General features: G+C 52.9%; 1 long non-coding RNA gene across 13 annotated transcripts in view; it reads right to left on the reverse strand.

The window, feature by feature from the left end:
• Positions 1-780: 780 nt before the first annotated feature.
• LOC108447441 overlaps positions 781-15832 on the reverse strand; it is a 93847-nt gene continuing 78795 nt past the window's right edge. For 10 of the 13 annotated variants that reach the window (XR_001863006.1, XR_001863002.1, XR_001862996.1 and 7 more), the window contains 3 exons: positions 9219-14470; positions 7726-7785; positions 5229-6875 (listed from right to left, as the gene is read on the reverse strand). This is a non-coding gene — a long non-coding RNA (uncharacterized LOC108447441). Of the gene's footprint in view, positions 4503-5228; positions 6876-7725; positions 7786-9218; positions 14471-15832 lie in introns of those variants that run through there. The other 3 variants (XR_001863005.1, XR_001862998.1, XR_001863004.1) reach the window with 3 other exon arrangements.

Below are 15832 nucleotides of genomic sequence, written 5' to 3' on the forward strand. Positions count from 1 at the left end.
GGGTCTCTGCATGCTAGGCATCACTTCTGCCCAGCTCCAGTGCCACCCTGGTACACTTACAGGGCATGGGAGAGCTCATCCAAGCCAGGGAAGGTTCTCCAGCTCCAGTGCAAGCCAGTCTCCCAAGCAGACTAAAGCCCAGCAGAGCACCAGCTGGTCCGTGCTCGTGGAGGCTGGGATGGGTGGCGCAGATCGGTGGGGCAGGCAGAGCCTTTCCTATCAGATCCCCAGTGTTGTCACTTCTCTCTGACACCTCATCCCCTTCCTAACACTTCCCCGCTCCCCAGTGCCGTCACCACCTTTCCCCAATGCCAGCAAGACCCCTGGAGCCCAGCTGGTCTGGACAGCCCCATGCCCACCATCCCACGCAGCTCAGCACAGGGCCCAGCAGGACACACCACGCTGGGGGGAGGCCAGCAAGGACCTACTGCCCACAGCAGCATAGCAGGGACAGCAGCTTCCCTCCTTCCTCCTCACGGGACCTTCATCATTGCCAGCAGTGGAAGGAAGCAAAATGGGCACCATGAGCTGCAGTATGGGTTAGAGCCCTCCAAGTTTCCTGGGATGGAGATACAGCTGTGGACCTGAATGGGTCCTTTTGGCCAGGGAACAGCCTTTCCTGGGGCTCCAGGCTCAACTCTGGGGCCTCTCCCACCTTCACCAAGTCCCACAGCTCCTTTGGCTGCCACTTCCGAACTGCTGAGCACATTAGCAGTTAAGTCCATTTGCAGATTTAAAAGTCAAACCCTGCCACAGGAAATTAAAAGATAATGCAAAGAATTATTTTAAAAAATTAATCTTTATTACTCTCCACTCCCAAGCTGCTAATAAAAAAAATGTGTTCCTCATGCAGTCTCTATAAAAACAGGTTATAAAGCAGAGGAAGAGAGGAAGGCAGATGCTTTAAAAAGGCATCTTTCATCCCTCCGCCCTGCCAGCCCTAACCATCCATCTGCACCCACGTGTCAGCTCCCAGCAGTTTCCAACCCAGCCAGCCCCCTTTACCCCACAAGGCAATTATTCCCCATTTCCATCTGGTCCCCCTTGTCCTGCCTGTTTTACATCTCCAGGAGATGAGCAATCTCCAGGAGAGAGCAGCCTAGAAGGTGGTTTAATGGCACACCCTCCTTGCTCCAGGTACCTCCGAGCCCTGTACAAAGCAGGATGAATTACAGCTCATTACAGAAAGGGCAGGCACTTGGGAAGTAAACAACGCAGCTATTACAGGTGCCAGCAACAGCTCCACAGCACCAGGGCAGGGCTGACACGTGCGGGAAACCATGCCTGAGAGAGAGGTCAAGGATGCTTGGCAGCTCTCAGAAACCACTGAAGAGGCTGAAAGGGAGGTGGCAACTGCAAGAGTTTCTTCTGAAAATGCTTCTCTCTAAGGCTGTGCTCAAGAAAGCAGCTCAGTCCTCGGTATTCTAGCTGCAGCTGCAGCTGGAGCCCACGGAGTCAGAAATGGGGCTGCAAACCACTTCTGTGTCGTGATACCAGGAACAAGTCAGCTGGGCTTTGGTAGGACCAAGAGTCACCACAACTGAGGAGGAGCACCCAATTTAGGATGTGAGAGAGATGAAGAAGCAGCAAACCCACCAGCTATGCCTGTGCTGCAGTAGAAGAAACAGCCACAGGCACAGATCTGTGTCCCCCCAGCCCTCTGGCCAGCCTAGGGGTGGGGCTGGCCAGGAGAAGACCCACCACCAGTGCTCCTGCCAAAGCAGTGCCCCTGGGTCTGGTGGAAACACAGCCAAGCCAGGATGAAGAAGGTGCTTCACAAAAAGAGAGATGAGGGACCAAGAGCTGCTGCACTGCACCACAAGCACACCATGAAAGCTGCTCCATGCCCAGAGCTGGGCCAAAGGAGCCAGCCTCGAGCAAACCTCAGAACATGCCCTGATGGCTCCAGGGGAGCTGCAAAGGCCAACCTCCCCATCCTCAGATCAGCAGTACAAGCACCAACCCACCCTCAGGCCTCCCCCAGCAGCACACAGTGGGTTTATCCCAGGTAAGGCAGCTCCACACCTTCTCCTCACTGGGGATAAAGGGAGTACTTGGCTTTTTCTGACTGCAGGAGGGGCAGGCGCACCTGGAAATGAAGCGCTGGCAAGGAGCAGGCGCTGGGGGTGGAGGAAGGAGAAAGGCAGAAGCACAAGCAGGCTCAAGCACGATGAAGGAGAACCCCCTGGGAGGGACAGTGCCTGCGGCGCTGCCGCCCGGGCCACCTGTGGTCCCCAGCACGGGCAGGAGCACAGGGGGACACCGCAGCACGGCAAGGCAGGAGGTGGCTTTCTGAGGGGAGGCTGACTATGATTGATGGTGCCGTGCTGTGCTCTCACTGATGTAGAAAATTAGAGAGAGATCGCTTCAGATACCGACCCATCTGAGACACTTGTTGTGTCCATCTCCTGTACACAGGCGCCTCTCCCGGGAGCTCTCCCGCCGGCTCGCAGGCTCATTATTCAGAGTGCTGAACTGGGACAAGCAATGCTATTTTATTCCTACTTCTTTTCTGCCCCCAAACTACTGGATTGGAATATTCTTGGGAACATGTAAGGTGCTGTTTTCCTTGCTCAGCTACTTGAAGGAAAGTTTGGTTCTCCTCAACTAGGAAAAAGTAGCCCTTCACTTTTTTCTTTTCTCTCCCCAACCAAAGCTGGGAAGAGCCTTTATAAAATACAGGAGCCATCTTCTAAGATGGAAATAGCTTCCTTAAAAACAGTGAGTCGTGCTCCACACCAGGATGGATCTGATAGCTGGTACTCTACTAATGTAGCCTTGTGCTATTGTCCTCCTGGCAGGATGGTCCCTTCTTGGCTTCCAATCCCTTTGCCATTTAACCTGTTCCTGGTTTATTGTGGCTGCTTTTGTCCTTCCACTGCTTCTCTGCCAGATGACAAAAGAATTTTACAATGGTCCTTAAGTGGGTTTTAAAAAAATCCACATAGGCTTCCACATGAAATGAAGAAGCCAGTGGTCTAGATCAGCACAGGCTGGCGTGTCTTCAGGAGAGGTGTCACACCACAGACAGGACACCCCTGGGCCCTTGACTTCAAACAGTACTGCCCCTCAGTAGCAGGCAACCCAGACAGGCACAGCATCTGAGCTCACATTCCTTTATTCCCAACATTTCCATGCTGGTCTAGAAATGGTAGAGGAACCTCTCTGACTGCTGCCCAAACAATCCCAAACCGGCCTTACAGTCCTGCAGCCAGTCACCTTTCTTCACACTCCCCCGGAGCTCCAGGCACCTACACCAGCCCAGGCTCTTCCACTTTGCAAGCACGGCTAGAGGAGACTGACCAAGATGTTGGATGTGGGAACTCCCGCCTCTGGAAAGGGCAGGGAAATGGTTCGGTCTCCTTCATGGCTCCAGACTGAGCCCCTGGTTTCTCCTGCCAACTCTCCAGCCTGGGGCAGCTGACCTTGTTCCCATGGCAAAAGGGCAGGTTTCTTTTTTTAGCTCTCGAGAACAGCTTCAAACTGCCCTGCTTTGAAGCCCACCACCCAACACGGATGTCCAGGCCCCTGAACCTGGGAGCCCCTCCCAAGATGACAGCAGCTAAATCCAACCCTGCTTGTCTCCTTTGTTGGAAGGACAACGATGCCACTCTGCCAGCGCTCTGAGCATCCCCTGGGTCACAGGGCACAGAGGGCAACAAGCAGCAAACACCAAATTCAAGCCAAAGTCTGAAGCACTCAAATCCCTGTAGGGAGACGATTTGGAACAAAGCATTCCTCTTCCTCCCTTCCTCCCACATCCACTAGAGACTGACCCCAGTTCCTGCTACCAATTTTCCCAATGGTCGTTAGTCATCCGCCCTTTGGAAGTCCCTTCTGGGGGTGCAGAACAAATCCCAAAACACCATCTCCCCTTTCCCCATCTGCTAATGGCTTCCCTCCACCCAGGCTGAGCCTCCCCCAGCCTGAGCTAATGGTAGGGAATTAGCATTAAAATGATGGCTTGCTATTAGCGGTGCCTCAGCTCCCCATCACGCTCCAGGAACACCAAATGACAGGCTGTGATTTCCCCACCGCAGTGCAGGGGAGAAGGAACAACGGCAGCCAGAAGTGCTGAAGACATCCAAGGAAAGCTTTAGGCTCATCTCTCCCACCCCAGCAGCCCTTTCCCTTCACCATCCCCGTCGTGCTCATCCACCGCACAGGCAATCCTACAAACAGATGGCACCTGGGCAGGAAAGCAGACAAATTGGCTCCCACCTGCAGGAGCACTAAGAGCTTTCAAAGCCCACTCGCCAAGAGCCCCGCAGGGTGGAAATGCTGGAGGAATCTGCCGTCGGTCGCCTTCCTCGTGGCTCAACGGCTCCGGCTCCATCCTCGCCTGGTGGCAGGCGTACAGCTGGCTCCTCATGGGAGCTGGTGGCAGGAGGAGACTGTCACTGTGTCCTGGATCGAATGGAAGAAGCAATTCAGGCTGAGCATCGATGGAGCGATGCTTTATTCCGTGTCAGCACAACGCTTTGGTTTGGAGGGCTCGCAGCCTGCAGCGAGAGGGTTTTTGTGGGTCCCCACTGAACATCCATCTGCTTGTCAAAAAACGAGCTCAGCTCAAGCTGTCTGCTCTCTCTTCCTGCCAAAGTGGGGGTCTGCCCTCCCAGAAACCTCCCCTCCTTGACCAGGTAACTGTGGCAAGAGCATGGACAGCCTCATTTCATCTTCTGCTTGCCTGCCTGCTCCTCTGAGCCCACCTGGCTGCAAGCTTCTCTGTACACAGGGGTGAGGGAAGCAGCTCACGTACCAGCCTGAAGAAAGCCAAGAGGCAGAAGCAGCTCAGCAAATCCATGGGTGTCAGGGCAGGCTGTCAGCTCCCTTTGGGCTCCTGAGTGAGCCTGCAGTTACACAGCATACATGGTGAACTCCTCCTCGCAGAGCCCCACAGCGCTGGTCACCAGCAGCAGGGAAAGGGGACACAGCCAGGCTGAAATGTGCAGGAGCATTTGGGTGCTTTTGTGGAGTCGTGCACGACTGCTGAAAAATTCCAACGCTGCATTCTAAGCCACTTAAGGTCAAACTGGTGGCCAGCAACAGGACCCGAAGGAACAGCATGAAGCTGTGTCAAGAGAGGTTTAGGTTGGATATTAGGAAAATGTACTTCACCCAGAGGGTGGTTGTGCACTGGAACAGGCTCCCCAGGGCAGTGGTCATTGCCACAAGCCTGCCAGAGCTCAAGGAGTGTTTGGACAATGCCCTCAGATACATGGTGGGATTGTTGGGGTGTCCAGTGCAGGGACAGGAGTTAGACTCGATGATCCTTGTGGATTCCAACTCAGGATATTCTATGATTCGACAAAACAATGCCCTTCCCTCTACCTCATCCTTAACTCTCTTTAGAAGTACCGGGACCAGCAAGTGTCCTCCAGCCCCAGCCTGCCAAAGGCATTGTCGCGGGCCTAAGAGGTGGGATGCAAAAGGCAGAGGGAAAAGAATAGTAGTAAAAAGCAGGATAAAACAGGTTTCCCCTTCCCCAGCATTCCCACCAGCAGCTGGGATGTGGGAGCAAGGAGGACTCATCTGATGATGGATGAGAGAGAACTGATCCTTGGTAAGGCAGAGCAGGAGCAGAGAGAAGCACAGCTCCCAAAGGCGATTCTCACACCTCCTTGGGATGAGAAAAACAACCATGAGAGGCAGCAGAAGCTCTTCTCCTGCATGTTTGGAATTCATCTCCGGCCTGTCAGGGGGGCCACGATCCAACCGCACATTTGTATATGCACTGAGCCGTACACCCAGCTCAGGCAGACTCCTGACAGATGCAGATGGGAAGGCCATTTTTCATAAAGTGAGAGAAAAAACGGAAACAAGAAAAAATAGCAAAACAAGGAGAGGCTCAGGCATCAGCTGGAAAAGATACAACAGGATCAGGGCTGAGAGAGAAGCAGAGTCAGATTAAACTTTTGGCTCTTCAAGAACACTAAGAGGCCAGTCCCCCTCCTCTGTTTTCCACTGCGGCCTAGCAGCAGCAGGTGCCTTCATCCTTTTCTCCATACCAGCTGAAAAATGAAAACTGGGCCCAGAACACCACCAAGGCTTTGCTGAGCTGGCCCTTGGGGACAGATGCTGGTAGAGGGGCTGCCAGAGCAGGTAGGCACAGGCACCTTTCTCCAAGATCAGCTCCGGCTCAGAGGAGGTGCGAGACAGCCCGCAGAGAACACGAACCACTAACATGTACCTCTGCCCCTCACACCCTGACCTAGCTTAGGCCTGGCCCTAAAGAGCATAGGGGCCCCCAGGGCTCTGAGGGACATCCCTGGCAGACCCCCTGCTGGTGCAAGCCTGCCGGCATGGCAGAGGACCACTCTGTGCAATGCTGCCATGATGGCAAACACAGCAGCTTCCCAGTTTGTCTCAGGCAGTGACGAGGGGCTTCCCTCTGTCCCAGGTCACCATGCAGCCAAGAGGGCAGCAGTGACAGCAGGCAGCAGGAAGTGCAGCTCGGCACAGTGTGTGCTGTCCCCTGAGCAGCACCAGGAGCCAGCGGGTCCCAACGCAAGCGAAGGGGAAGGGCAAAGAAGAATTACCCTCACGGAGGGGAGGATTTCACCTCTGCCAGTGACATTCTGCTGTTGTCACCGCCAGCCATAACATCACCCTCTTGATGCAAAATCTAAGTTGACAGTGATACAGGAAAGGAGCCGAGAGGGCAGCCAACTCTGCCCAGCCCTCTTTGTGACCCCCAAATCTCCCATAGCTTCCAGCCTCTGCATGGAGCAGAGCCAGCACCTCATTACCAGGTTACTAAGCAAGTAGGTATTCCTTTTCCAGAGCCACGGAATGATATTTTCTTGCAGTTATCCATCCTTCTGGACAGCTCCGAGGAGGATTTCATTTTGGTCTCTGCTGCATCCTCTTTGGTTCTGAAATGAGAAACAGATGCAGGAGCCCACACCTCCTTTGCAAAACAACACATGCAGCCATAAGCTGAAGTCACCAAACCCTGAAGAGCTTCTGGTGAGAAAGTCCAGGTGCCTTCAGACTCACTGGAGGTGCACTGAGCCCCACTGATCCCTGCTGCCTGCAGCATTTCCAGCTGATATTCGTTCTCTTTGTCCCAGGAAAAGGCAAGCATAGGGCTGGGCAGCAAGGCTTGGTGAAGGTTACTGCTGAGACCTGGCAGAAATGTCACCCAGCAACGCATTTCAAGAAAGATTCATCCCCACGCAGCTTGGCTCCATAATAAAAGTGTCAGAGCAGCTGACTTGCTTCCCCCCATTCTCATTGCATACAGATTTATCCTGTCTCAGGTCTCTCTCCCTCCATAAGCCAGCACGTGCCTTTCCTTTCAATAGGCTGGCAGTGAAACTCAGCCAGCTGAGATCGTAGGGGGAAAGGGAGTACAAGAAAGGTGAAGGCATCATAGGGGGGAAAACACTCAGGAGCCAGGTTTCCCTCTCATTTTGGCTGCTCTCAGTTCTGAAATGGAGGAGGGTGACATGAGAGGTAACTTAACATGGGAATGCTCCAAATTTTTTCTGATGTTCCAAACCAATTCCCCAGCTACCAGGCTGTGTCACCTACCTCTCAGGGAGCTCAAATCCCATTCCTGACAAAACCCATCCCAAAAGGCATAAATATCTCTGAGCCTTCACCCTCCCAGCCAGGGAGCCCCTTCTCAGAGGGCTGTGCATGTGGTGGGCACCCAGGGACTAGGGAGAGGAGAGATGGGGCTCCCTCTGAGTCAGAGTCTCAGGCTGAGAACCAGCTTACCTTCACCACAGAGACGTGATGTTAATGCAGCACCACAGGCAGCCCCTGAGAGAGAAGAGTCTGCAGGGAATTAAAAAAAAAAAAAAGAGAGAGATATTAATGGTCCTTCACAAACAACTAAAAATACCCAGAATGGCCAGGGTTTCTTTCGGATTTTTTTTCTTTTCTTCCCCCACCTTCCGCCCAAAGGAACGTGCCACACAAATTAAAATGATTTACCTCCAACCTGCAAGATAGGACCAGGCAAGGCATCCTTCAGCTGTGAGTGAAAGAGATGGAGCCTGCCTTTGTCAGGAGCACGCCAGCCCCAGGGAGGCGAGGTGGTGGGGGATGGCAGACAGAGCTGAAGGGATCCTGTTGGTTAATTCCCAGTAACTGGGACAGACAGGTCTGTGCCAGGCACCCAGCTGGGGTCCAGGGGGTGTTTCATCAACACAAAGGAGACATCAACAGCAGAAGTGAATCCTGGGCACCTCAACTGCCTTGGGGGGGATGCAGAGTAGGAGCAAAGGGCTGTGGAACAGCTTTCCCTGGAGCAGAGGAAGCCTCTCCTACCACCAAGGCAGCGCTGTTAGATTTGCAAAACGTATTGCAGGAGGCAGAGGCTGTGATACCTCCTGGAGCCATGGGCTTTATCACCCAAGGACATGGTTCTCCTGGCCCACGCCAGGGCACCCACTCAGGCACGTGCCCTAGCACAGGCTTTCTCCTTGCAGGTGAGACAGACAGTGTAATTCTAGCAGTGAGAGCTCATAGGCTGGAGGAAAACCAAGACCACCGCTGCCAGACTATCAGAGCGCCGCTTTGCTGTGTCCCAGCTGTCTCTCCCATCTCTCCCAGCTGGCTGCAGCCAGCACTCAGAGCACTGCAGCCAGCCCCAGCTCTGCAGTGAGCTTCCCCATCCTGTTAACGGCAGGCAGGCGAGAGGCCTGGCAGCCGAGGTGAAGGGCCACTTCATCTTCCTCACGTTCTCCTCTGCTAATGAAAATGTTTCTCCAGCGTGTCCTCGGGAAGGTTTCTTTCAGCCCCAGCCCTCGTGTGATTGAAGGCTAATCTCTGTTACTCTTGGCTGAATGGCAGCCCGTGAGGAAGGTGATGTATTGTGTTTCCCTTCAACTCGACATTTAATGGTGCTGGCAAAAGAAGAAAAAGCACCAGATGTTTCTAGGCTGAGAGTGAACTCCTCCCAAAGCACTGAGAGGTCAGGGCAGGAACAGGGGCCTCGTGGACTGGGAACAGAGGGCACCCCTTTGAATTCCAGCCCGCTTTGAAAGGCCACTTGGCGTGCCAGCATCCTCCCTCTCAGAGGCAGTCCAGCTGATTGCAGTGGTCACAGGAGGCAACAGGTCCTCCTGCCAGCCCATGGGACATGACTGGCCTCCAGTGAACTCCCCATCATCAGTGCTGCTCAGCACAGGGGTCTGGGAGAGAGGCCGAGGTCTAGAGTGCAGACTTTTTGGGAGGAAAGCATGTGACAGAGGCTCAGCACTCACAGGTTCCTTTGGCTGGCTCCAAACTTAGTCACTGAAGCCTCAAGATGTGAAGTCCTTCAATCTGCAATGTTAGCTTCCTTTTAAAATGCTTGGAGACCTCCTGATTAAAAAAAAAAATTGAGAGAAAAAATTAGGGTTGCAATCCTTTCGCTGTTGTGCTGCTCGCACTCAAGGAGACACCTGGCTCCATGACACACTTTCTCCTCTGCTCCACAGCTCTGCAAACACACTCCAGACCGCCCCCACCACCTGCTGCTCTCCTGCTGTTTCTCCCCTCGTTGGAACCACCCAATTGTCTATCATGGCATGTCTATCTAGGCCCTCCACCTGCAAAGCTTTGCAGCTTTTCTGCTCTTTTTTGTCCCTAAAAAACCACTATCAGCATTTGTTGAGGACACCCTAACACAGCATAAACTCTCCTGTTTGCTTTCCCTTCTCCCAGTGGCACTGGTTGTGGGGTGTTTACCATGGACCACACCAAATACATCCCCCAACAGCAAAACCTGGAAGAGGAGAAGAAAGAGAAATTAAGAAAACACACAGGATGAAAAAGAAAAAACTTCCAATTACTGGCAATTAGTTCTACTTGATCACCCACTGTGATCTGTGCCCCAGACACAAATTGCTCTGGCAGGGTGGCACAGCTTGTACCTGCACACACAGTGCACAGGTGAGCACACAGGCTGTTTGGTGAAGGGATTCCAACCTACTTGGGCACCTACTGGGGCTCAGCCAGCTCCAGCCTTTCCGAGGGTCTCATACACACCAGTCAAATCAGAGCTGATGCTCTCCTCCGCTCCCACAAGCCATGGCCCAAGTCCTGGAGCAGAGGCAAGGTGCTTTCTTGGAGCTGAGGCCTGCCATGAGAGACTGCCCAAGGGATGTCCATCCTCATTTCCAGGCTCACCTGTGAGGGTTCTCTGGCAGTTTCTCCTTCCCAGGAGGCATGCCAGCTCCAGAGAGCAGTTGCAGGTGGCACAGCTCTGCCAGAGATGCCTTCCCCCCACGGGAGGACACGCTCTGCTCCCAGCCACAGGGAAGGCAGAGGCACCCAGCATGCTGCCGCAGTGGAGGAGGCACTCAGCCAGCCACTAATGCTTCCTTACTGTCTTGGAGCAAAGGGATGGATTAGCTTTTATTAGCTCTTATGAAGAGCACATCACTCCTGCCCTTTCCTCCTCACACAAGGCTCACGCACAGGCTCAGCTGTGCTGCTAGTGAAGCAGAACCAACTCACCTACGTGCTGGCGGCCCCAAACTCCTCTTGGGTCTTGTATAAATCTTACAGATCTTAAATCTTAAGCAAGCTGGGAGTTGGGATAGAACAATCCTCCTAAGGGTGCTGCAGGTGCTGCCCAGAAGTACTTTAGAAAAGATGGATGCTTGGCTTTTACATCTGGATCTCTCAGGTGGCACCATGCACGGCCTGAAGGAGGGCACGGTCTTCACGCCAGCCAAAGCAAAGCCAAGGCACAGTCCCAGAGCAGAGACCCAAACCCGGGGCTGTTATCTGCGAGATGGTCAGTGGCTTCCTGCCGCACTGTGCTGTACCCCTGACCCCCAGCACCCAGCCAGCAGCGCGGCTGAGGGATGGTGCTGCTCCGGAGAAGTCTCTCTAAAGTCGCTCTGGGGCTTGTTAGCAGGGTGATAAAGGGGATGAATGGCCTCAGAGAAACGCTCTGTCTCCTGCTGTGGCATTCATTATCCTTTAGCCAGGCAATTCTTCACACCAGCCAGGAGCTCTGGGCTGGCTCGTTTATCGTCCGCGGGGGCTGTTTCCCACAAGAGGCCACGCTCGGCACTCGCTGCTCGCCCCAGGCAGCTCAAACGTGCCTGAGGAGCAGCAGCAGGGGCTGGGGCAGAGCGCTCGGGGCTCATCCCCTTCCTCCCACACAGCCAGATTGGCTTTCCCAAACACTCAACTCCGTGACCCGAGCCACAGCTGCCCCCGTCCCCAGATCTGTGCATTTTCAGCCTGATTTCCCAAGGAGTGCAAAGCATATGCAATCCTGCTGCATCAGTCTGTCCTCTGCCCACTCCCCAGCAACTTCTGACACTGCAAACAGATTTCAAGCTGATGTGACAGAGCAACAGAGGTCTTGGAGACAGCCAGAGTCTATAAATTTCATGGGAACAGACCACCAAACAGAGGAGACATTATTAGCACCTTCCAAACTGTAGTGTATCATCCCTTATTAGACATCAGACAATTTGTGTGGGAGAGATGCCATAAATATCCCAGGAAAGGGAGATGCTCCGTTCAGCACAAAAAACTTACTGGACACCAGAGACTCTAAACCCAAACCGTACATCCAGAGAAGATGGGATTTCATGGATCCCACTGCACACCGGACCAACAGGAGAAGGTTTCAGGCCTGTTTGGCTGATAGGAGAGCCAGCCAGCTAAGATGGCACGTTAGCCTTTGGAAAGCCCATGGAAATGGAATGTGTGCCCTTCCCTTGTCCTTCTTTGAGAGACCAAGCCGAGGTCCTCCTGCATTTCCAGCCTTAATTGCCCTCCCAGACTTCTGGATGAGTTCAGCTGCTGCCTAAAGTGGAAGTGACATGCCCAGCTCCAAGGGGAAGAACTGACAGGCAGAGGAGCTCCCTCGCCCCCACAACTCCTCCCATTGCCTTTCCACTGCATGGACAGAGGTTTCACCTTCCAGAAAGACGTTTCATCCACAGACTGCTGCCAGGAAATGCCAGGAAGGCAGCCCAGAGTCCAAGCAGTGCCCAGTGAGCTCTCAGCAGGATCACTGACACATCAAGCTGCCCATCAGAGCGCTGACTGATGGGAGCCCGTTCCCCCACACGCAGGGCCTTGCTGCCCACCAGACCCACACACCAGCCCCAGCATGGGGCTGGCAGGCACCAGCATGGGTGTCCTTCCCCCAGCAGGAAAGAGGAATCCTCAGAAACCCTTCTTCTTCCTTCTGAAGGCTGAAGGGGACTCACCAGCCTCCGTGTTCTCCCTTTAGAGCCAATTAAAGTTCTCACATCACCCAGTGTGATGCAACCTTGCTAAGGCTGAGCCTGGCATTTCAGGGTTGCCTGCCCCCTCTGTGAGAAAGCCAAACCCTATAATGCCATTTGGGGATAGAGCAGGGTGATTCCTGTGCTCGTTTAGGATCTGCACTGATTACCCAGGCGTTATCTGTTCGAAGTGTCATTTCCAGCCTCGGGCATTCCAGAGCCCTGGAGGAAGCTGAGAAGTGACAAATAACCTTTTTCCCCTCCAGCTCATTTGTGACACTATCCCAGCTCGCCAGACACGTTTTGGGACTTCTCTGATTCACCTGGTAAAGGTCAAGTCCCAGGAGATGCCTTCAGCCTAGTGGATCATGTATCACTTGTACCTGTGGGGCTTCAGCTCTGCAAAAAGACAATTTAAACATGTGCTACAGCACATCCTTTATTCAAAAAAAAAAAAAAAAGAGGGATTTACACTCCAGGGGTGGTGACTCCCTGTTCTGCCCAACAAAAGGAGGGATGGGGGCTGAATTCAAGCTTGTGTTCATTAGAGTAGAAGAAAAAAAGAAAAAAAGAAAATCCAGAAATCCAGTCACTCTGTCCTAATTGTTCCGATCCAACCTCTCACAGTGTTGCATTGAGCTAAGGGGCCGCACCTGAAAGTGTGCCAAGAGCGGCATGAAATGTTAATGTTGCAATTAAAACAATATGAATATTGCAGCACTGCTCTGCTGCTTCCCATCCACTGAACAATTCCCACTCAATAGAAGTCAAGTTACATTTCAGGAAATAATGAGGTCTGCTAATTAAGTCTGGCCTAGGAAGACAGTAGTCTTAAAAGGAGAAAAAAATATTCAGATGCCCCCAAAATGTGTACATTTGCTGATTATTACCTGCAAAGGGGAGTCATTAATGCTGCTCAGTGCCAGGATCACAGGTCAGTGCCACTGTCTTATTGCCCACATCTAGAGGAAGTTCTCTTTGTAATGATGAAATGCATAAGTCATGACCTGCCTCGTCCCCAGGCACGGAGCAGGGAATGCCAGGCTGACATTCAGCTGCCACAGGACAGATCCCAGATTATACCCAGGGAAGGGAATTTTCCTCCCCAGCCATTCACACAACTGAGTGACAGTGACACTGGCTTGAGCTGGTGGAAGCCACAGGGAAAGTGACCCCCGGGTCAGTCCTGGCAGGACAAAGACTTACCAGGATCATCTTGTGTTTTAACTCTAAAAAGAGGCAACAGAGGATTCCCCCCTCTGCCCCCTGCATCCATCAGACACAAGCACGTGTTGCAATAACATGAGGACACAGAACAGCCTAGAGACAGGACACATTGGGTTCCAGGGGTCCCAAAGGAAGCTGGCATCAACACATTGCTCCCACGGCCTCCCCATCCTCTTGTTTTTCAGAATATCCCCAAATTTCTTTATCTGGGGCAGTTGCTGGGGCTGCTGCCACGTCTCCCGTGTTGCTCCCAGCCGGGTAACTGCAGGGAGAGGTTGGGCAGGGAGGGTCCATGAGCATGAGTATTTCATGGGAAGAGCAGAAGACTGGGAACAGGCCTACCACGCCATCCTGCTGATCTGATGATGTGTCTTTTTGACGACGTTGCCTTTTCTCTTTCTCAGAGTTTCGGGAGCACACAAGAACCACTCGTCCTCCAGGCCTGAGCTCTGCCATCACTCCCAAGCTGACCGACCCGCATGGAGCTGTCCAGGGGACACAGAGGAGCTCGCTGTGCAAAGAGGAGGCTACAGCAGCCCAGACCTCTCCAACCCCTTCCCTAACCTACTTCCCCAAACTCCAGAGGAAAACTCATCCAATGGAGGGGTGAGGGAGGCCAGTGGAGTCCTGGTTCATTCCTTGGCCTCTGCTGACACTCCAAACTTCAGCCTGTCTTTAATACAGGCAACCTTCGTGGTAAGTTCCAGACAGAGACTGAGCCATGCTAACTGAACTTGGCAAGACAATGATCCAAATCAGGGGGAGCTCAAAGCATCAGGAGGGAAACACTTCATTTGAAAGAGGAGAAAAACCCAGACGAAAAGATCAGAAAGGACTTTCCGGGCCCTGTACTGTCCTAAGGGATTCAGGTACCATTTCTATACCCATCTGTGAGAAGTAAACCTATTTGGCCACCAAGGCATGTCCCCACCTTGTTGCCACCAGCAGCAGCTCACTGTTTTGTGGATGGGTAGGTGGTCTCCTCCCTTCTGACCACTTCTCACTCTATTTCCAGACGAACCAGCACTTGCTGCTACCAAGTGTCTGTTCTGCAATAAAGAGCAATAAACATGCCAGAGTAATTAATGTCTTAACCACTTATTACAATCCTCAGATAATTAATCACAAAAGCTAAACATGCTGTCTCACCCTCCTAATGTGTTAATGCTCTAATTATTATGCCTCAATTAAGGGAAAGTCAGCGCTCCTTGCTTAGAAGTGCATTTTTAATAAGGGTGCCTGAATGCAGGCGAGTCGGAGTGGGAGGCGAGGGGGTGATGGGGGTTAAGGAAGAGGACACCATTTTTAATGAGGTTTCATGGGTGGCTCGAGGCAAGGAATTGACAGCTCCTATCTGGGATCTCACACACGACTGCACGTGTAACTGGGGGCCATCTGTGGTGGCTCCGTGCTCTGCTTCCCGCCAGACTATTTATAGGAAAAGCAGCATGTGGGGCACAGAGAAGGCAGGGACTGGAGATGAGCAGTCACACCACAGATCTGGCCAGCACGAGGCAGCAGAGGTGGCAGCTCTCACAGCAGGCATTAAAGGAGTGGTGGTCTCCTCTATGCAGCCCACTTCTTGCTCTATTTCCAGACAGACTGGCACTTGCCACTGCTCCTCACCCCTGCAAAGCATGCCCACTGCCCAAGCCTCTCCACCCAGCCCTATTTCCGTGGTATTCCTTGCCTCCAATCAAGCTAACTCTGGGACATCTCATGGAGATGATAAGAACAGCCTCAGCCCCCACACACCGGGATTACTCTTGGGATGTGACAAATCAGCTCTTCTGATTTCAGCCACTGCCTGGGTGTTTTCCACAGGTCCCTGTTATCTGAGGGAACAGAAAGCCAAAGAGCACACCACTTGAAAATGCTTGGCTTAGAGATGGGGAAACTGAAGGCCGAAAAGGTGTTCTCCAGGTGGCTTGTGGTGGTTACCAGCCACGAATCTGCCTTCCTCCTGCCCGGCTCTGAACCTTGCTGGATGCTGGGAAACTTCAGGAAGAGGCTCTTGCTGAGGAGGAGCTTGAGCAGACCCTGAAGATGAGCATAGGGCCTGGACCCCTCACCGTGTGATAGCAGGAGAGCCCTGCTGCCCTCAACACACAGCTGTGCACCCATATGATATTTGTGTTTGGGAAAGACTTGCAGGACAAAGTACAGTCAAGGCAAGAATGGCATCACGTCCATCCCAGCCTGCAGAAGCAGTGACCCTAAAGAACAAAGGGCTCAAGGCACTGGGATCACAGAACTCTGCAATGCAGCAGGCGTGGGAAGCAGGAACTGAGATAGCCAGGCTGCAGATCTTAGTACCATACAAAAAGCTGCAAGAGAAGAATGGCTGGAGCCCAAGTCTCCCAAACAAAGCCTATAAAAACTTCTTTTTCCAATAAAAAGCTTTTAAAAGA

The sequence above is a fragment of the Corvus brachyrhynchos genome, unplaced genomic scaffold (assembly GCF_000691975.1).
Source record: "Corvus brachyrhynchos isolate BGI_N302 unplaced genomic scaffold, ASM69197v1 scaffold466, whole genome shotgun sequence".
Lineage (NCBI taxonomy): Eukaryota > Metazoa > Chordata > Aves > Passeriformes > Corvidae > Corvus > Corvus brachyrhynchos.